The sequence below is a fragment of the Lynx canadensis genome, chromosome X (assembly GCF_007474595.2).
Source record: "Lynx canadensis isolate LIC74 chromosome X, mLynCan4.pri.v2, whole genome shotgun sequence".
In the NCBI taxonomy this organism is placed as follows: domain Eukaryota; kingdom Metazoa; phylum Chordata; class Mammalia; order Carnivora; family Felidae; genus Lynx; species Lynx canadensis.
The window spans coordinates 28,178,773-28,201,635 of record NC_044321.2 but is presented as its reverse complement, the minus strand read 5'-3'; the positions used below and the strand labels follow the sequence as shown (position 1 = coordinate 28,201,635).

Genomic DNA, 22,863 nt, shown 5'->3' with positions numbered 1-22,863 from the left:
AAGTAAACGTTAAAAAAAAATAGTATCTGCTTTATTCATATGAGACTACTTTTCTGTAATGCCTTTATATAATTTTGGAATGAGTATAGATTTGACCATATCCATTATTTTTCACATCTCATTTTAGTTTGGATGCCTAATACCAACATCACTTCTGTTTAACTTCATTATCAATGAATTTAATACCAACTATAAAATAACACTAATGCATAATAACTGAGAGTTATTTTGGTTGTGAAATATCATATTCAGAATTCTTAACTCTTAATCTTTTTAAAATTTTACATTACAGATGAAAGAGAAGATGTTCAAAAGAAAACATTCACAAAATGGATAAATGCACAGTTTTCTAAGGTAAGGATATTTTGTTACTTCTCTTTTAAGATAGAATGTAAGTGATTGAATTTTCAAAATGAACTCTACCTGTGTAAATTTAAATGTCCATATTGTTTTTATCATAGTGTCATTTTGCTTTAGCTGTGCAAATGTGGGGATATTATGTTGACTTTTAATTAAGGAAAAAGCTGCAGAATATATGGTAAAGAGAAATCATTAATTAAATGTGTCTTTGAATCTTAATGATAATGTGAGTTTCTTTAATTACATCAGTCATCGAAGAATCATAACAGCAGTCTTCCGCCAAGTAGTTGGTATATGTCACACATTAGCAGAAGATCTGAGGGACTTTTACTGTCTGGAAGTGATCATTTTTGTGTCCCTTTTGGTCTTTACCAGCTCATGAAAAACTCGTAGAACTGCCTTGACTCTGTTTGGCCCTGTCACATAGGGCATGTGTCAAATAATTTAAGATAAGAAGATTCTCCTCTTTTTCTGCAGGCATCAACCCATGCTCTTCATAAAATTTATTTTGCAAATGCAACTTAATTTATAATCCATAGATGGCACAACTCCAGATAGTTATGTGTGAACACAAAGTAAAATGTTCTTACCTTGAAAACTAGCAGTAAGAGTACCATGTAAGGAGGTTTATGTACATTTTGAGGTTAGAAAGACTTGGATTTGTATTTAATAACTCTGAATTTAGGCAAATCTAATGCCTTGTGAATCATTTTTCCATCATGTATATGAATATACATATATATTGTCTACCGAATAAATCAACTCCTAATAATGGAGATAGAAAGGTAATAAAATATGGTCCCCATATTCAAGCTTCAGGAGAAGCAAAATAGCTAATAATGGTTATTTTGCATGTGATAAGGAGGATTAACAGGGTCAAGATAGGTGAAAATTCTGACCACAGTGCCTGACGGGCTTAATGTATGTGAATCACTCTCTTGATGGTTCTGTCTTTTTTTATAAAAAGTCTTGGGAATGGATCCAGAACAGTCTACTGGGAGAGGCAATATAAAAAGTGTTCCCGGGGCGCCTGGGTGGCTCAGTCGGTTGAGCATCCAACTTCGCTCAGGTCACGATCTCACGGTCCGTGAGTTCGAGCCCCGCATCAGGCTCTGTGCTGACAGCTCAGAGCCTGGAGCCTGCTTCAGATTCTGTGTCTCCCTCTCTCTCTGGCCCTCCCCCCGTTCATGCTCTGTCTCTCTCTGTCTCAAAAATAATTAAATGTTAAAAAAAAATTAAAAAAGAAAAGTGTTCCCATTACTATTACAAAAGGCTTTCAAGTATCATCCATTGTTAGTGATACTTTGTGGCAGAATTTTTGCCAGGTAATCTTCAATATTTTAGCAAGAAGTAAAGTTACTGAATTTTAAATATGCAAATTTCATTTACATTTGCTTAATTAACAAGTAATAAGTTGTTAATACAGAACTTTACATAATAAACATAAAACAGGAACACGTATTTTAGAAATCTAAACTTTTTTGGAACTAAGTAGGTACAAGTAATAAAAAAAAGTTGTAACAACACTAATGAAGAAGAATAAATGAAAGCTAAAGTCAGAAATATGTAGGATAGGAATTCCTAATTCCCATAATATATACCAGATGGATGTATATGGTGTATATATATATATATATATATGTATATATATATATATATATGGGTGTTTATTGCTATATCTACTGGTCTCATTAAAATTTTCTAATTTTGGAATTTTGAAACAGGCAATGGATAAAAGTTTTCAAACAAATATACAGACAAATCAGAATCATAAAGAGATTTTTTGAAATAATAAATGTGACATAATACTACGAAACTTTGAATTAAACCAATGAGTTGTTTTAATAAGGTGTGTAAACATAACCAAGACAAACACTGTGAATTCTCATTCCCACGGATCTACCTAGATCATTACTCTCTATACATTGGTATTTCAGGTATCATTTACCACAACTCGCATTCTACTATACAAACCATAGCTTGATATGCTGCCTTCTATAAATACTTTGTTGGCACTGCCTTAGAGCAATTTTTCCCTACCCTTATGAGGGCCTATATTTTAAAGGCTGTGAAATAATTACATGTATGAGTGCATTGAGTGTTTTGTCCAAAGTATCCCCACCTCCAAATTCAACTTCTGCTTATTCCATTTATTTTCTAAATGTTCTCCCTCAACCTGTTACAGTTGGATCAGGAGAGTCACCAAAGTTTCATATTTGGGAAATATACTAGGTATCAGGAATATAAATATTTACAAAGACAAAAGGTATTTAGAGATAAAATTTATATATGTGTGTGTTGAATTTTCATTTAGAAAATCTGAAGATACATTTTCCATGTTACCTGATTTTTTCTTCTCAAGACTTCAAGTAATGACTAAGTTTTTGTAGTGAGAATTATGAGAAAGCTAATTGAGTCAGTTTATACCAATTGATGATACCAAAAGAGCAACATAACTGAGATATGTCAACTGACACATATTTTTACTACATGGCATTCACCAGACTTCCAGGCCTGTATGAGACACAAGATTAGTTTAAATTCAATCTTCAGATCTCATGGAACCTACACATTTGGGAGATACTGGATAATTACTAAATGGAGTAGCCCTGAGTGGGCTGTACCGGTGAGAGAGCGGTAAGCCCAGTACTCTGGGCTAGAATGAATCTAGAAACCTGTATGAAGAAAGCTCTACTGACTGAGAGACTCTAAGAGAAGATCCTCAAAGAGCAAACCACTCGAGACTGAGAAAATTGGATGCCACTGAATGCAGGAATTTATATTTTCTTTGTAACCCCAATGATCTGAACCAGTGCACTAAATAAATATAATAAATGCAATTTGGACAGTTGTACAAAATTTAAGTATATGCTAAGTTTAAGGAAAGAGGAACAATTCTGACAGAGAACAATGTATTGAAGAAGACTTTAAAAGAGAGAAAAAGCAGTGAAAAATTATTATCTGTCTGTGTGGTAAATTAGACCAGAGAATACACATATAATAATAAAAATGAATACGATAAGTTACAGTGCTTAACAGTGAGGTTCACACACATTCATTTATATAATATTTGTAAAGTATTAAGAGACCACAAAGTAGTTCTCCATTATTTTATGAAGTTACATAAGGGATATTTAAGAGGGGAAATGTGACTAAATAAAGCCTTATGGTGTTGTGTCATTTGAAGCCAAATGTACCTGTGTAGTAAATCCAACTAAGTTTTCACTTTTCCAGTACCATTTTAAAATAAACTGTATCTCTTCTTCAAAAGAAGTCATCTATTAACTTTCAATTCCAAAAATTTCTACCAGAATATGATTTATCACATCTATTCTATAAAGATAAGCAAATATTATAAATCTCCACGTAAACACAAAACCATTGCTATGTAAGATTAATTCAAGGTGAATATTATATTCATGTAATTTGTAGATATTTTACAATCCTAAAAATGTTTACTGTTTACCGCAAATATGATTCACACAGTAGGAATCGCACAGGTTCATTCACACAAGCTTATTTAAGGAAAGTACACTTGAAATTATCACCCAAAATAGTTCTGTCATAAAACTTGTTTGATGTTTGTGTTAGAGAAAAAGCAGTCTTTGCTGGGAAATATTTACTACTAAATCAACTGAAAGATTTAAACTACCTTCCAGTGAGTTGTATGATGGTTTTGATCCTACATTGGATTTAGTGATTATCTTTATTTCTGTCCTCCAACTGCACTTTTCTGTCTGATTCTTCCCAAAGTAGTAGACGTCTTGATATTTTATTTAAATTAAGTAGAAATGTGTAATTAGTTTTGTCTGTGAACTTCCCAATGGCCTATGATATGATGACACATTTATATCTTCATTGCCACAGCGTATATATCTATACCTAAAAAGCCGGATTTTACCCTCTGGGGATAATGATAATACAAGATATAATTAACTGGTATGACATACATTTCCCCCCAAATTTATCATTGTTTATCTCCTAGCCAACATGATAAGCATGATGTCATACAGATTAACGCTAAAATTGTGAGTCAGTCAAGCAGGCTTCTTTACACAGCTCTCTATCATGAGACTTAGGAAAAATTTCACTGTGTTGAATTTATTTCAGAAAGAAAGGTAAACATAGAATAAAAAAATGCTTTGAGTCTTATTTCCCTTATATGTCCATGTCTGCTTTCTAAGAAAACATATTAAAAGAGCTTTGTAAATACTAAAACATAAACAAAGAATATTGCCATTTTTGTTACTGTGTAGTATATTTTCTGAATTGAAGGATCGTATATTTATGCAATTTTCCTGGATGGTTGCTCACTTCTTTCTTGAACACAATTTTGGCTACTTTCCTCGGACAGAACGGGGAGAGTACAACATTTATTTATGTTTTATTATCCTACTACACTCCGTATGCCAATCCATGCCCTCAACACACATATGCACATGAACATACATGGACTCACACTCAGTAAGCATTTTATATGTTTAAAATGAATCAGTTTCATTATACAAAAAGAAACATAATGAGGCATAGAAGCAAAACTGTTTTTCTGAAATAGGTAGCAATATGTATACGTTTACTCTATGTCAGTTCAAAACTGATATACAGCTAACAAATTTATATACAGCTCCTACTCAAGGGGCCTGATATAACATAGGTGATAGAATAGAAGTATTGTATTCTAGAAGGATCACCATAGAAATAAACTCCCCACTCTGTCCCTGGCTTCCTGTTTGTCCCTACTATTTGGTATCTGAAAGAATTAGTTTACTAAATAAAATGAAGGGCAGTGAACTGTATCTCTGGATGATGATAAGCAGCTATTCAGGAGAAAAATTTTCCTTTACCCTGAAATGTTCTTTTGGCTGGTCTAAGAATTAAATTGATATGAGACAGGTTAACAACAACAACAACAATAAAGGTAAATTACATGCACACTTAAGACCAGTGGTAACATGGAGATCCCCCAAAAAACGACCAAGGCCTGCAGCTTTTATACATTTTAGACAAAGGAGCTGACAGAAAAAAGAAACCTATGTTTGGAAGCTTCAATTGATAAGGAATTTTAAATAGAATTTGTGCTGGGGTAGCAAATTAGTAAAAGTGACAAGGTTTATTTACATAGCCTCTGGTTTATATAGTTTCTTTAGCCCTTAATTCCCTGTCTCTGATGGTAAGAACGTCTCTACATCCTGGCACAGAGAAGATAACTTGTACGTGAGACATTTATTTCCTGCTTTGAGAGGGACAAAGGAAAGTCAGAGTGTTCTTCTTGCACTCTTTCTTAAGTAATTTTAATTCAAAGTAATAATACGCCACCATGGCATGTCTTAGGGAGACCTTCCCTGAGCCCTAACACAGCGCATACAATGCTTTGATAACACTTGAATTATTTGGTACAGTTGTTTGGGTGAGATGAATATCGGTACAGGAAACTATAGACCTCCTCATTTCTGAAATTGCGCAGATTAGAAACTTTGTTCCTGTATATCCTCATATTAATTACACTATTCAATAATATCTTTATGGTTGTTCTAGTGATATCATGAGATAAGTATTCACTGTGAGTGTAGGCAGCTTGCTTGAGGTAAATGGAAGCTGGAACCCAAGAAACTGGACTCTGAAATCCATGGTATTTTCCATATCTGTGAATGTTGTGACAATGATTCCATCTACCAAGTGCTCTGCTTTTCTTGGGACTCATCTCAGAATTGATAAGTTTGAGGACATTGAAAACTTGAGAGTAGAAGGTGTTTAATGCTTGCAATACCAGGAGATGCTTTATAATCTACCTTCAAAAGTTTAGTAACCCCATAACTCAACTGTTGTTGAGGGAGATTTGTAATTGATTATTTCCAAATGATTTCCGATATATTAAATGTGAATACTAGCACTTGCTGAGTTTGGGTAAGTGAAGTAATCTAGTTATCAATATAAATAGCTACGTTGTGAGTATTTTTATTTATTAATATGAATTTTTATTTCCACTGATCACAAATTATTGTGTATAAGAGAGAATTTAAAGATTTATTTAAAATAATCTTAGGAGAAATATGAAATATTGCTTTACTGGCATTGTGGACTCTTAACATCTACACTAGATGTTAAGATGACTTCTAGAATGATGTGTCTGTGTTTGTAATTGAGATAATTATGCTAATGGTCTAATCCACTGAGAACCATTCCCTTAAATGTTTTCTTGAATCTAATCTTTGCAAAGTACCCAAGTAAGAAAGAACATCATTCAGTTAGTGAAAGGAAAATTGGATTGTGATAGGTCTCACTATTTTTAATGAAAGACAAATAATTTATTGTTTATTTTGTAGGTCTGTCTTAGAAAGATGTTCTTTATTAACGCACTGTTTCTGAGTTCTTAATAATTCTAGATAGTTTTAGAAGGTACACATGTTTTGCTCTTTAAGCTACGATGGTCTGAAATGTCTTATAAGAAAATTGGATTTGTTGATTGCTATACCCTTATAGTATAGAGTGGTTTCAGTGGCAGGCATATTTAGCTGGAAAATGTAAATATTTACCAATTAGCATGATTGTTCCTAGGGAAAAAAAATTTCTGTAGCTGATAGGCAAATGCATTAGTTTTCTGATTTATTTTGTCTTAGGGCCCAGTATAACTTTCTAGCAAGACAGCATATATTGAATTTCGTCGTTTATTTTCATTTTGAGAAAAATAGTTGGCCCTCTGGTACCATCCCACCAGAGATAGACGGTTGCTAAAGTCACCTTTCAAGATTCAACAAATACCTATTGATATTTGTAGCAGACATATTATATAGTGTAAAAAGCACAAGATACCTTATTTTTTCTTTTCTAAAAGATTATTTTCTGAGGGAAGAAACAATTATATATACAACTAATTAAAATAAGATATTTCCTTTAATTTATTACAAGTGTCATGGGAAGAGAAGAAGAATGACTGCTTAGGATGACAGCTTTTTGTTGAGAGGTGACATTTAATTTGAGGTTGTCCACACGAAGACAATTTAAAGGGAGGTGAAGTCATCAAGAATTGCATGTGGAAATACAGAACAATTAGGGCACCTGCATGGCTCGGTCACTTGAGCATCTGACTTCAGCTCAGGTCATGATCTCACAGTTTGTGAGTTCAAGCCCCACATCAGGCTCTCTGCTGGCAGCAAAGATCTGGCTTTGGATCCTCTGTCCCCTTCTGTCTCTGCCGTCCCCCACTCACACTGCCCTCCCCCACTCACACTGCCCTCCCCCACTCACACTCTGTTTCTCAAAAATAATAATAAAAAAAAAATTTAAACCTGTAGCATAAGGCTGCCTTAACAACAATAAAAAAACACGGAGTAATTGAAGAAGCTTGGCCTATCAAGTGGTGCGTGGCCAAGGAGATCTGTGTGAGCAGAAAATGGAGGCTGTGAGAGAACACAAAGCCATTTCTGAATAATTGCATTGTTGTTGGGGCCAGTTGGTCCAACAGTGAGACATTGGTTTAATCATATTAATATTCTCCTTCTGATTGAAAAATGCTAAAACAATAGGCAATGATAGAGCAATTAGACTGCCCTACTACTACCAATCCTTTCTGCAAAATTGAGTATGAAGCCTACATTTTACACTTAGGGAATAGTCATGTGAATCTAAAATGAAAATGCAAGTGGGTTACATTTTTTTTTTTGTAGAGTTCTTTGATATCACGCATACTCATTACCACACTGCATCAGAATTACCTAGAGAGCTTGCTAAAACAGATTACTGGGGCTCATTGCCAGAGTTTCTGATTCCATAGGTCTAGCAAGAGAGCCCAAGAATTTGGAGGTTCCCAGGTAGAACTTGTTCCTATTATTAAAATTTTCTACAGCTCTTATGTCAGGTAGTGAGTAAATATTTTGTATATACTGTCTATGCATTAAGTTGTCCTTCATAAAAAAATCATTTGTATTTAAGGAAACATGTTTTGACAGAAATACACACAAAGCCTACATTCATTAACTTATTTATGGAGCCCCTATTACAGGTCGTGTGCTCTAGATGTTTGAACATGGCAGTGGAGAGAACAAAAATCCCTTTAATCATTGAGCCCTATGATTAAGATGAGTGAAACCAAACAAGGAAACATTTAACAAACTATGACATTCTCTGTATTTTTTTGTCATTTTGTTTTCTTTTTCTGAAACTAGAATAGAGAATTTCAAATAGTGATGGACGCTAAGAGGAATGTTAAAGTAGGGTAAGGAAAGAATAAGGTGGGTTGCTATTTCATATAGTGGATCCTAAGAAGACCTATCTAAAAAGACATATAAGAAACGTGATGGAAGAAAAACAATTCCAGGCAGAAAGAAGAACATGTGCAAAGGTCCTGAGGACAGATTGTGTGTTCAAAGGACAACACGGTGCTTGATTTAGAGTGATTGGGGATGAGTACTATGAATTACAGGTGAAATGGTATTGGGGGGACAAATTAGGTAGAACCTGTTGACCATTGTAAAGGTTTTGACTTCCCATGGTAGATTAGGAGCTGAGCGTTTCAAGCAGTGGCTGGAAGCAATGTAAATTATAATGTAAGATATAAAGGTAGAATTTGAGAAGTAAGCTAAAGATTAGTGTAATAATCCAAGTTGGGTGTGTATATGGGACCAGAACTAGGTTGGTAACCATGGACCTGGAGGGAAATGGTCATAGTTTGGAAAGTACATATAATGGGATTTATAGATGGACTAGAAGATGTGGAGATAGAGAGAGGGGAGATAAATAGTTTTTCAAAAACAATTGGTTTAAAAGTTTTAGCCTGAATATAAAGAAGGGTACAATGACTAGTTACTGGAGTAAGAAAGACTGTTCAAGGGGAGAGTTTAGTAGGAAAGTATAGGTAAATTTCTCATGTGAAATCATTGAAAATAATTTTCATTTTACTATATTTTCATGGAATGAGTATTTATTTTCAGCTCCTTAAATTAACCTTAAGGTCAAAAATTAAAAAAGCTATCTCAATCTTAAGACAAAAATTGTAAGATACAGAGTACCTCTATCACTGTGTGTGTGTGTGTATGCGCATACTGCACATGTTTGTGTGAGAAATGTGCATGTAAATCTAGTACATTTGCGTTGGAATTAACTTGATCTTTGTGTCTCCCATGTTCTTTGTTGGATAGCCAGAAATCAATGGAGTCAGGCTTGATTTACCAATAGTTTCCTTCCTTCCTTCCTTCCTTCCTTCCTTTCTTCCTTCCTTCCTTCCTTCCTTCCTTCCTTCCTTCCTTCCTTCCTTCCTTCCTATGTAGGACCTATGTCAAATGCCTTATAATTATTGTTTACATATGTTTTACATGTACTAAATGAGATCCTTGAGGGTCTGAAATTTGACTCAGTCATCATTGCATACTCAGCCCTGAGTATATTTCTTCCTGGTGTACAATGATATTCAATAAATATTTACTCAATGAATGGAATGAATGGAAATAAGAAAGGAAGACAGGGAGAGAGGAGGTGAAACTGAAGTTGGTCATACTGGCCATTATCTCAGTCCTTTCTTCTGTCAACACTTTGTCTTTTTTGTTCTTTCATGTCTTAAAATACCATCTCTGTCCAGGGCCTAATCCTGAGCTTGATCCTTAGGATGCATTGCAGGAACTGATTTTTGAGTATACGACTTCCAAATACACATTTGTAACACTGAGCTCAAGACCCACATTTCCAAGTGCTTCCGGAACCTATCCATCAAGCAATGGGAAAGTCCTGGTAGGAGGCCAAGATAATATAAACGAAGAAAACTTATTTAGATGGAAACAACAAGGATTGGTTAATGATTCGTAAAGGGGAGCCAGGAATGAATCTGATGGATGCAAGATAATATCTTGGGACAGTAAGCAGATATAGATACTCTAAATTGGGATGGGAACTCAGGAAGAAAGGAGAAAGAGGTATATTTGGGGGCTATTGACCACTTTGCTATTAGATATTCAAATATTTGGTCTAATGTGGTAGGAGGCATTCAGGAAATAAGTATAAAGCCTGAGTTTTAATTCTAAGTTCACCACTTAGTGTAAACTTAAGTAAATTACTAAACATCCATAAGCCTCCACTTCCCCATCAAATATTTATTTAAAATATTAAAAGGTGAGCTAGAAGATACTATAGATCAGACATATTCATTTACAAAACTAAAAACAAGAAACAAATTTAACAAGAAAGTTTCAAAACCTGTATTTAAAACTCTTCCTAAAGATTCTAAAGAAAATTCAAAGGAAAGGCCTACCTTGTTCCTAGAGAGCATGATTTAACATCATAAATATGTCTGTTTCTTTAAGTTAATGTTTAAGTTAAATGACATTGCAGTGTAAGTAACTTTTTCCTTTGGAGTTAGACAAGCTGACTTTAAAGATCATATACAGGGCATCTGGGTGGCTTAGTCAGCTAAGCGTCCAACTCTCGAATTTGGCCCAGGTCATGATCTCACAGTTTGTGAGTTCAAGCCCCACATCGGGCTCCGTGTTGTGACATTGCAGACTGGCTTGTGGTTCTCTCTCCCCGCCTCTCTCTCTGCCCCTTCAGCACTCTCTCTCTCTCTCTCTCAAAATAAATAGACTTAAAAAAATAATAAGAAGAAGAAATAAAGTTTATATAGAAAAATAAGCAAGCAAAAAAAAAAAAAGAAAAAAAAGAAAAAACCCCTGAGAGTACTAGTGAAGGGATAGCAGACTCAAAGAAGACATATAAAATTATAATGTAAAATTTTGGGGTAAAAAATCTGTAATATTAAATTTGAATTGAAATTTTCATTAAAAACTCATAACTTCGTTAAATGTATTTTCTTTTTTTTTTTTTAACGTTTATTTATTTTTGAGACAAAGAGAGACACAGCATGAACGGGGAGGGTCAGAGAGAGAGGGAGACACAGAATCCAAAGCAAGCTCCAGGCTCTGAGCTATCAGCACAGAGCCCGACGTGGGGCTTGAACTCACGGACCGTAATATCATGACCTGAGCCAAAGTTGGACACTTAACCCACTGAGCCACCCAGGCGCTCCTAAATGTATTTTCTAAAAATAGATTTCCTGTCAACTGGGAAGGCCTAGTAACAATGGATACACCTTAGCTGTAATGATTCTAACAACACTCTGTTCCAACCTGAATGTGTGTGTATATTGGGGGCGAGGAGTGATCTCTCCACACCAACAGCAATTCTGGGACATCATCTGGGTTTCCTATATTCCACCTCACTGCTGACACTCTTCTACCCAGAAATAGTGTCAGATTCCACAGGTTAAAGATCCAGCTCTACAAGACTGCCCCCACCCAACTTCAGAATTAGTCACCAAGTCCTGGTTGTCACCTGTACTTCTGATCCACTGGCTGTAGATTAGAGATTTCAGAGACTCCCTCCCTAGGTTACATTAATTATCGAGAGCTGCTCATAGAACCCAGAGAAACATTTTACTTCCTACATTGCCAGTCTATAAGAAAAGGATGTAACTCAGGATCATCCAGATGGAAAAGCTGCACAGGGCAACGCCTGGGAAAAGGGTGCTGAGCGTCCAGGGTCTCTGAGTGCACCACTCTCCCTACATCTCCCGTGGTTACCACCCTGGAGGTGTTCCAAACCCCACCCTTTTGTGTTTTTATGGAAGCCTTGTTACCTAGGTATGATTGATTAAATCACAGGCCATTGATAACTGATTCACCTTCTAGCCCCTCTCCCCTCCCCAGTAGGGGTTGGGGGGAGGGATTGGGCAGGACTTTGAATTCCAAACCTCTGATCAGGAAGCTGATTCCCCTGGTAACAGCTCACTTCCTAGATTGCCCAGAGGCTTTCCAAAAGTTGCCTCGTTAATATAACAAAAGACAGCTCTTTGTTCTTATCACTAAGGATATTCCTAGGGTTTTAGGAGTTCTCGGCCTGAAAGTAGGACAAAGGACAAGTGTTTATTCCTTATTATAAATCATAGTATCACACTGGCACTCAGATGTTCCTTGCTAAGTATCATCCCAAATTAAAAGGAACTACAGTTCATTGGAAGAACATCTGATTTCAGATTTTGGGCAGGTAATAGGTGTGAACCTTGAAACCTTTGGTTTCCTCAATACCATTGAGGAGGGCACCTGTTGGGATGCGCACTGGGTGTTGTATGGAAACCAATTTGACAATAAATTTCATATTTAAAAAAAATAAATCACTTTTAGAGTTAATATTTTTTCCAGAAATAAATTTTATTTCTTAACAGAAAAAAAAAAAAAGAAACCTTCGGTTTTGTCATAAGGCAAGCAAGTGCATCTCCAAATCTTCTTCTGTTCTATTTACATTTATAGATTTATACCTTTTTAAAAAATTTTCTTTCTGTCTCATTTTACTGACAGGCTTCAGATAAAAATTTTTAAAGTATATCTACACATTCAGACTAATGTGTTTTCCTGATTTTGAAGGAGAAATAGATACATTTAGAAACAGTGAATGTTGGCTTAGATTGTCTCTACTGGTCTTTTCAGGAATCTGGAACATTGTTTATTACCACAAAGGATGGAAATGTTTTATTTCACTATGCCAGTTTTCAGGAAAAATTGATTTAGCCTCTACCTTTTAAGAATAAAGGCAAAGCAGAATGTTTTATAGTACAGATTTTATTACCATAACTGACTTTTGAAGAATTGAATACACTTTTGGAATGTCAGCAATATTCCGTTGCTGTTTAGGTATGCCTCATTATATAGTATGCACATATATTTTGAAAGAAGCAGTTCAAATGAAGATTTCCTCTGATAGTATTCTAAATAAGCTATGTAAGTAGAGTATTATTGTAGTAGACATTGGAAATTTAGTCAGAGCCTATATTTAAGGCATTTTAATCTATCCCCTCAGGATCAAATCTGTCATCTAAGTCATAGTAACCACTAGTTTGGATTAAAAACAACAATTTAGAGATCATTAAGTATATTGCCTGATAGTCTAAGATCCTAAACAGTTACAATATATATTATATTTAGTGCCTTTTCTCTTGTAGGGGTGGAAAAATGTTCTTTTCTTCCCCCTGAAGGTTCTTTGGGTGGTCTAATATTTAAACTGATATAAAACAGATTAAATGAAAATTTAATTTCATACATATGGGAGCCCTGAAGATAAGAGACTCAAGGGCAAATTAGGGCAGTTGAGGCTTGTATGCCATCCTGAGCTAAAGAATGGCACAGGGGCCTGGGACTTCAAAGGGGAGGAGGGTATTTCACTCTACGATAAGAAGAGCAGATAGATAGGTCCCTCAGATCCAAAGTTATTTCTGATAATAGCTGTCTTTCTGGGCCAGGCCCCCTACCTAAATTCTTTTAGGTAGTTAAGAAAGAGGTAAATGTTTTTCTTGAGTCAGCTAGGTCTTGATTGACTTCAGCTCAAAATAATCCACACACCAAAGTGGCATATTTTGGAGTGCCGTATTTTAGAGTGGCCTATTTTGCTCCTCCTCACTATTTTATCCTAGTTTTAGGTCGGCTAATCAGCAAGCTCAAATTATAAAACAAATAGTGCTAGCTTTCTTCTGCTCTGCAAAATGCATAAAATCATAAAGATTTTATTCTTCATGCATAACAACATTTGTTGTTTGTTTTCGTGTCGATGAGAAGATGTGTGTGTGTGTGTGTGTGTGTGTGTGTGTGTGTGTGTCTGCGTGTCTGTGTTTCTTATTCAGTTTTAGGATTTCTGGTAGCAGGTGTCTATGAGAGTATTTTTTTCCATATGTTTTTGAGAAGATAAATCACCCATAGATATTATGGTCTAACTATGTTGCACTGGTCATTTGCATATTATACTCTTAGCTTCTATGTGAAAAAATATGATGGATCAGATATATACAGGCACAGATGGTAGAGTCAACTCTGACATTTGCAAAGTATTTTACTTCTTTTTTTTTAAATTTTTTTTTCAACGTTTATTTATTTTTTGGGGGGACAGACAGAGACAGAGCATGAACGGGGGAGGGGCAGAGAGAGAGGGAGACACAGAATCGGAAACAGGCTCCAGGCTCTGAGCCATCAGCCCAGAGCCTGACGCGGGGCTCGAACTCACGGACCGCGAGATCGTAACCTGGCTGAAGTTGGACGTTTAACCGACTGCGCCACCCAGGCGCCCCAGTATTTTACTTCTTGGGTGTGAACAGAACCAAAAGATGAATGAGTAGGTAATATTATTTTTCTTAAAAGATGAGTTAGAATTTTGGGGTATAACAACTGGAATGTTATTTTGATTCTTTCACAGTTCTGTATGGTAAACTTTATTAGTATTAATATACAGAGTTGATACCTCTGCTTTTAAAAAAACATATGAAGAATAAACATAAAAAACAGAAACAAAAAAGTGTTGAGGAAACTCAGATAAAGCAAGGTATGAAGGAGAACAATGATTGGAATATCAGGATAAAAAGTCCTATGAAAAAATCAAAAGAACTAGGGTTTTCAGCCCAAAATAGAAAATTGAATAAGTGGTACCTTTCTCATGAATTTTTTTCTTAATCCCCTTCACCTATTCCATCCATCCCCTGACCCACCTCCCATCTGGTAACTACTATCAGTTTTTTCTCTGAATATAAGGGTCCGGTTTTTAGTTTGTCTCTTTTTTTCTTTGTTCATTGATTCTTAAATTCCATTTATGAGTAAAACCCATATGGTATTTGTCTTTCTCTGAGTTATTTTACTTAGCATTATATCCTCTAGATCCATCCATGTTGCTGCAAATAGCAAGATTTCATTCTTTTTCTTGGCTGAGTACTATTCCTATATATATATATGTGTGTGTGTGTGTGTGTGTACATATATATACATCATATATATATATACATATATATAATATATGCACACATTATACACACACACACACACACACCACATCTTTTTTATCCATTTATTTACCAATAAGACACTTGGATTGCTTCCATAATTGGCTGTTATAAATAACGCTGCAGTAAACATAGGACTGCATGTATCTTTTCACATTAGTATTTTTGTATTCTTTGGGTCAATACCAGTAGTAGAATTAGTGGATTGTATGGTAATGCTATTTTTAAGTTTTTGAGGAACCCCCATACTATTTTCTACAGTGAATACACCAGTTTGCATTTCCACCAACAGTGCATGAGGGCTCCTGTTTTCTACATCCTCACCAACACTTGTTTTTTGTATTTTTAATTTTAGCCATTTTGACAAGTATGAGGTGATACCTTTTTATGGTTCTGATTTGCATTTCCCTGATAAGACTGATGTCCAACATCTTTCCATGTGTCTGCAGGGCATGTGTGTCTTTGGAGAAATCTCTGTTCATATCTTCCGGCCATGTTTTAATTGAATTATTTGGGTTTTTTTTGTGTGTGTCGACTTGTGTAAGTTTGTTGTATATTTATCGATATGTCATTTGCAAATATCTTCTCCATTTTGTAGGTTGTTTTTTAATTTTGTTGATTGTTTCCTTGCTGTGCAAAAGCTTTTTATTTTGATGGAGTCCCAACAGTTTATTTTTGGTTTTGTTTCCCTTACCTCAAGAGACCTATTATATAGAAAGATGTTGCTATGGCCGATGTCAGATAAATTATTACCCATGTTCTCTTCGAGGATTTTTATGGTTTCGGGTCTCACATTTTGGTCTTTCACCCATTGTGAGTTTATTTTCACACATGGTGTTAAGAAATTGGTCCGGTTTCATTCTTTTGCATTTTGCTGTCCAGTTTTCCCAACATCATTTGGTGAAGAAATTGTGTTTTTCTCATTGCATATTCTTGCCTCCTTTGTTGAAGATTAGTTGACTATGTAATTGTGGGTTTATTCTTGGGCTTTCTGTTTTGTTCCAATGATCTGCACGTCTGTGGTTGTGCCACTACCATACTGTTTTGGTGACTACAGATTTGCAGGATTTCTTGAAACCCGGGATTGTGATACCTCCAGTTTTGTTCCTCTTTTTCAAGATTGCTTTGGCTTCATATTTGTTCTTAAAAGGCTTTCTTTCATTTTGCTTAAATTCATTTTTAATGACCTGGATTTGCTAATTAGGTTTTACATACATGTAAAATTAATACTACGTAATAAAGAGTTGGTTGAACACACAAAGATAGTCTCTGAGAGAGTAATATATAATGGAAAGAACCTGCAAAGGAGCCATCTACCTTTTCTCTACGCAAGAAAAAAAAAATAGTCTGAGAACTCTGAATGTCTAAACCCCTTGAATCATAATGGGAACTAACTCAGATCATTTGTGAGTAGTTTTCAGTATTTGCAAAAGACTGAAAAAAAGCAAATCTTTTCAGCAGTTAAATCTAAATAGTCCAACTTAAACTGCTCTTAAAGCTGAGTGTCCCTGTTTCAGAATTATCGCCATAGTCATAAAAGCCCTGGACAATTCACAGGCATTGCCAAACTGTCATAGTCCTTGAAGTCCAAAGAATGAGGCACAGGAGTCTTTTAACATCTCATAACTCTGTGTGCTCATTCTTCCTAATAGACAGGACCCAGCATCTATGGATCTTAAAACACCATTCAGAAAGTCAATCCTGCTTTCCCTGACAGGAATTGTCGTGTGAGCACAAAAAATCTTTCCACAGAATTCATTTCCTATATCAAGTACTCACAGCCCCATTTTTATCCTGGAGTTACATGCCCAAGTAGGAGAAGAAAGACAATTTTCTTTTTCCTTCCAGGTTCTTAGGTGACACCTCCCTCCGATAAGAAGAGAAATTAACACGAGAAGAAAAATATTTAATTTCATTCCTATACACAAGAACCCCACAAGGATAAGAGAGTGAAAGGGAGGAGAATGTGTCACCCCAAAATATGCCAGTTTGGCAAGTGATTGTTTTGAATTCAAGTTTTTAAAGAAACAGTGCAAGAAGGACACTCTGGCCTTCCTTTGTCTCCTTGAAAGTAGGAAATGAATCTCCCATGTGATATGTACCCTCCCTGTATAGGAGGGTAGAAGGCATCCTCATCACCACAGATAGGGAGTTCAATGCCAAGATGGCTATTTAAACAGATCTTATTACTTTATTAATTTGCTACCCCAATCCCAAAGCCCTTTGTCTTGTTAATTCTTCAGAAATTTCTTCTTTCCTTGCCTAAAAGATACAAAAGCTCCCAGCTCTAGCCACTTCTTTGATTCTCCTTTGTTTAGGAGCTCCCATACATATAAACTTAAATCTGTTTTCACCTGTTAATCTCTTATATCAGTGTAATTATTAGGCCAACCAAAGAACCTGGAAGAAAAAAAGGGAAAAGTTTTCCTCCCCTGCACAACTCAGGGGCAGTCAGGCAACTGTGATTCCTTAGCCATCCTGAGCTAAGGAATGGGATGGGAGTGTAGAGATTCAAAAGGGAGTCAGAAGCTTCTCAGGAAGGTCAGAAAAGGAAATGTTTTGTAAACAAATCCTTGCCCTGCCATGCAGATAAGTCTCTCAGAAGAAAACATTATCTCTGGTAGTAGCTCACTTCCTGCCCCCTGGTGAAATTCTTTTAGGCCTCTTAGGCGGAGAGAGAAAGCTTTACCTTGTCTTCCAGGTCTTGATCCCCGGCAGCTCAAAACATTTCTTATGCCAAAAAGACATGTGTTGGGGTGTCATATTCTGCTCTCCCATCACTTCATCCTCTATCTTATCAGTAGGGGACATTAGATGAGTACCTGGCACACAATAGAATCACAATAAATATTGCTGCATAATCAATGAATGAGGAAGTGAATAGTGGATTTATTTCAATAAAATACAAAGCTAAAACCCTGAGAAGTTTGGTAACATTGTCCCATAGAAATACAATGTGGACCTTTTATGTAAATAAAAAATTTCTTGTAGCCACATTTATAAAGTAAAAAACAAAAACAAAAACAAAAAACCAGCCGAAATTATTTTAGTAATACATTTTATTTAACCCAACATATCTAAAATATTATGTTTTTTAACGTGATCAATATACTGATTTTTAAAGAGAGATTTTACCATAGTTTTTGTATTACCTCTTTAAAATAGGTCGTGTATTTTACACTTAGAGCACATTTTAGTTTGGAAGAGCTGTATTTTAAGTGCTCGATGGCCACACGTGTCTAGTGACTATCATATCAGACAGCTTATCTTTAGGAGGATATTAAAATATTTTGACCAGATCAGGAAGATACTAAAGTTATTTCCACCAACATGTGCCAAACCCAGTTCCCTGGTTCGTCCTAACTGCAAAAGAGACTAGAAAAGGTAGCTACAGAGGTATCTTCAAGAAATTTTTAAACAGCCTAAGTGCAGTGTATTAGAATGTTGTCTAAAGTCTCACTTTATTTGAGGTAATTGCATATAACTGACAGGAGCTACATTGCATAGCATAGGATGTACTGGTTTAAGCCAAGCTCAAACCATATGCAATGAACAGTATTGGCTAAAGCACATTTTTTAAGAACTGAATTGAAGAAAAAATATGAAACTTTACTGTGAAAACTACTTTCGCTGTTCCAAAGCAGTAAGTAAAAACACAAAATTTATTACTGATTTTCATAGTTTGGCTTATAAACTGATATTGAATTTGTTACATGATCCATGTTTCTCAATTGTCTTAACATTATGTAGGACTAGTCCAGGAAATGAAACAGAAAAAAAGAGAATGAAATGTACCTTTCATTGAAGTTGGAAGGGGGAATAAGAAAACTTCCACTTCTTTGTTTTCTCACTCAAAACGTGGACCTGAAAGTTTGAACATGTAGCTTTGAATCTGTTCTCACATTGTAGCAGGTTTCTCCCACAGACTCGTGACACCAAGGCTTTGCTTTATAGGAAGGAACTTTATTTGTGCCTGTACGGGCTCACTTGGGTTCATACCTGAAACGCTGAGTCCCAAACGCCGGGTGGTGTAGCCTTTTACACATTTTCTACTTCTTTGTCTCCCATACATGGGTAATGTATGGACAGACAGTCTGATAGGGTGGTCTCATGTTACACGGTCCTGAGGGATGTCAGCTCTGCACTTGGCCAAGTTGCCTTCTCTTATGTTTCCTTAGAGAGGGGACTCTACCACACAACATCAACTGCCTAGATCACAAACAGGATTTACTGAGAAAACATGTTTTTTTCAAGTGACTCAACCTTTTATTTTTCTTCACTGGTCATCAGTGAAGGAAACTGAAGGGCACTCACAATCATATAAGTACATGCATTACCAACCTCATCAACAGAACACTTTTAAAAATAAAATTTTCCCCCACATTCTCCCTGTCATGATCACCACCAATATACTTTCTTTGAAGTGACCAGGTTTTTAACAGAGATAGCTACTGTTTTTTTTTGGTAGAACTGTATCTATAAATCTTAGAATGCTGTAAGAATACTGAATTTCTAGCCATTTCTGTTTTTGAGTTTCATTCTTCAAACTATGACAGCATGTAGAACAGTTATTGACAAAGTGTCTAGAACTTCCATTATTAGCCTATAGACTGTAGTTTGGGTGGGTACTCTGCACACCTTGTATCACTAGCTATGCGGCCCTAACAGATAGAAGGTACTCTAGAAATATTGATGTTAAGAATAAAGTAATTCACGTAAGAAATTCTTTTCACTATTTAGCTACTGTAGAAGTTGTTGCATATGGTCCTTTCCAGTTGTGAAAAATGTGGGACTCAACAATATGAGGAATTGATGATTTTTTTTAAGTGTTAAAAAAGTCATTTTAATTTTTCCAAGACTTTCAATAAATTAATAAAAGTACATAGAAAATAAATAAAACAATAGAATACGTATGTAGCATTTATAACAATTTAACTATATTAGGTAAGAAGCTAAAGATTTCCACCCAGACTGAGAAATTTTTTTAAAGTATATTTATTTATTTTGAGAGAGAGGGCGCAAGTACAAATGGGGGAGGGGCAGAGGAAGAGGGAGAGAGAGAATCCCAAGTGGGCTCCACACTGTCAGTGAAGAGCCTGATGAGGAGCTCGAAACCATGAACTGTGAGAACATGACCTGAGCTGAAATCAAGAGTTGGAGGCTTAACCGACAGAGCCACCCAGGCACCCCAAGAATGGGAAATTTTTTTCAGTATGCACGTAACTAGATATGATAATCTTATAGTATTGAGAGCTCTGCGTAATTAAATAGAATATTTCTAACATAGGAGAACATTTTTTTACATGCTTGGTTATGTTGAAAGAGAGAGAGAGCTTGTACACAGGCAGGGGGAGGGGCAGAGAGAGAGAATCCCAAGCAGGCTCCACGCTGGCATGTAGAGTCCAGTGGAGGGCTCGATCCCATAACTGTGAAACCGTGACCTGAGCCAAAACTGACTGAGCCACCCAGGCACCCTTAGATGTACTTTTTTAAAAAAGACAACACCGGGTATACTATACATAGGTCAAATCATCACAGTCTACACTTTAAATAACTTATTATTTTGTCAGTTAAACCTCAATAAAACTGAAAAAAAGAAAGAAGATAGCTTAACTTTGCTTTCATTTGAATATCAAAATATTTCTTTGAAAACAATTTACGGGAGGGGCCCCTGGGTAGCTCAGTCTGGTAAGCGTCCGACTTCGACTCGGGTCGTGATCTCACACTTCGTGAGTTTGAGCCCCGTGTCAGACGGGCTCTGCGCTGACAGCTCAGGGCGTGGAACCTGCTTCGCATTCTGTGCCTCCCTGTCTCTCTGTCCCTCCCCCACTCATGCTCCTGTGCGCTCTCTCTCTCTCAAAAATAAATAAAACATGAAAATAATTTACAAGATAATTAGCCATTTTAGAATACACGCTTTGTAGTATTTATTTTGAAAGAGTTACATAGCAATTTTTCAGGTATTCTCTTGATTTTAGCACTGTGCTGTCCCTGTGTAATCATTTCTAAGACAAATCAGTCGCGATGTTGTAAAGTAAGTAGTTTAGATAAAGTAATTAAAATCTGAATGTGGTTGGTCCAAAGTGGGTAAGTTTAAGCAAAACTTTCACAAAACCTGTTTGTTCATACTAATCAGACGCGTCAGGTCATTTTTCACCTCTCTATTGGTTGAATAAACATTGACTAAATGAGTTGGCGGCGCAGTACAAACTATTTTAATATTTTCGCTCATGGTCCTTTCAGCAATGTAGTTTGATGCCTGGGAAAACTATTAAAACATTAACCTAAAAATAGTAAAACTTTGACAAGATAGTCAAATATTTATTGGATAACTTTTTAAGAAGAAGATTCACAAATATTTCCTCCTTTTAGAATTATGAAGAATTACCTTCCCCTTTGATTAAACAGTTTTTCTCATCATTTTATCTGAAGGTTTCTGAGAGCTTTAAAAACTTTTATTATGTGGTACCACGTGAAGTGTGATTTACACTCCTCATCATTATTTAATCTTTGAAATGATACTTTATCATTGCTTAAATCAGTGTGGGTACATTGAACAACATTTGAGAGCCACTCTATAGGACTAAATCATTAGCCTGTAATTTTACAGTAGATGAAGTACTGTTTTTATTACTTTGCAAAAATATAATGACCTTGCAATTGAATCTTATATTTAACATTTTAATCTCAGCTTTATCACCATTAGATATAACTATTTGCACTGACCATATAAGAAGCTAGAAAACCACTGTGTCACAGTTTAATCTAATTCAAATCTCACAACGATAGCCATGATTAGCAATTTACCGAATAAAAGGCCCGAGTTAAGTTACACTCAAAATGGTGTTGATTTGGGAGTAATTAGCCTTTAAATTTAAAACATTATTTTAGGAATGCTGAAGCTGTTTCAAGAGTTTATTATATGGTACCTAATATTTTTCAAGGGTTGGATCATTTACGAAGTCTAAGCTTTTTACCAAACACAACCAACTCTATTGTTGTACCTACTCTTCAAGCCTTTACAAATAGTTCTGATATGACTTGGCCTGCCTCAGAATATAGGGTCACAGCCTTCATCAGTTGCAATATAAAGACCAGTCCCACCAGAGATTTTGAGTGTTATATTAAAAAAAATCTCAAGGCGTAAATTCCTTGCCTCCCAGTGGCCAAAACACCCGTCTTGTTTCTAATGAATAAAGTGACAGATATGTTAGAAGCAGGGAAGGATGAATCCTGATGGTTAGTGACATTTCAACAATAGAGGAATTTGTATTCGAAAAATAGACAATGAAGGCTTGTAGCCCCAAATTGTTTGCTCCATGAAAAATGTGCCTGTTAGCAAAGTCACATAACTAGGAATTTTAGATAAAGTTCATATGTGCATTATTTAAAACACAGTGCTTTTCATAAAATTTAAGTTAAAAACAAAGAAAAAACTATTCACATTTAGGGTTTATATTGTGACTAAAAACTGAAGTAACTCCAGGATCTTAGGATACAAACATAATACTAAGGATGAGCATTTATTGTCAGCAGGCACTATTATAATAGAGTTGCATGGTTTATTTCATTTAATTTCGAAAGCAACCTGTTGAGGTAGACACTATTTGTATCCCCATTTTAAATATGAGAAAAACAAAGCAGAGAATAGTTAAATAATTTGTGCAAGGTTAAACAGTGACGAGGTTGGGATTCTTTTTAAGGCTTTT

General features: G+C 35.6%; 1 protein-coding gene across 2 annotated transcripts in view; it reads left to right on the top strand.

The window, feature by feature from the left end:
* Positions 1–298: 298 nt before the first annotated feature.
* The window catches only part of DMD (dystrophin), a 1,834,617-nt gene continuing 1,812,052 nt past the window's right edge, over positions 299–22,863 (top strand). For both annotated transcript variants that reach the window (XM_030304767.1, XM_030304768.1), the window contains exon 1: positions 299–354. The gene's annotated coding sequence lies outside the window, so the exon portion shown is untranslated. The remainder of the gene's footprint in view (positions 355–22,863) is intronic.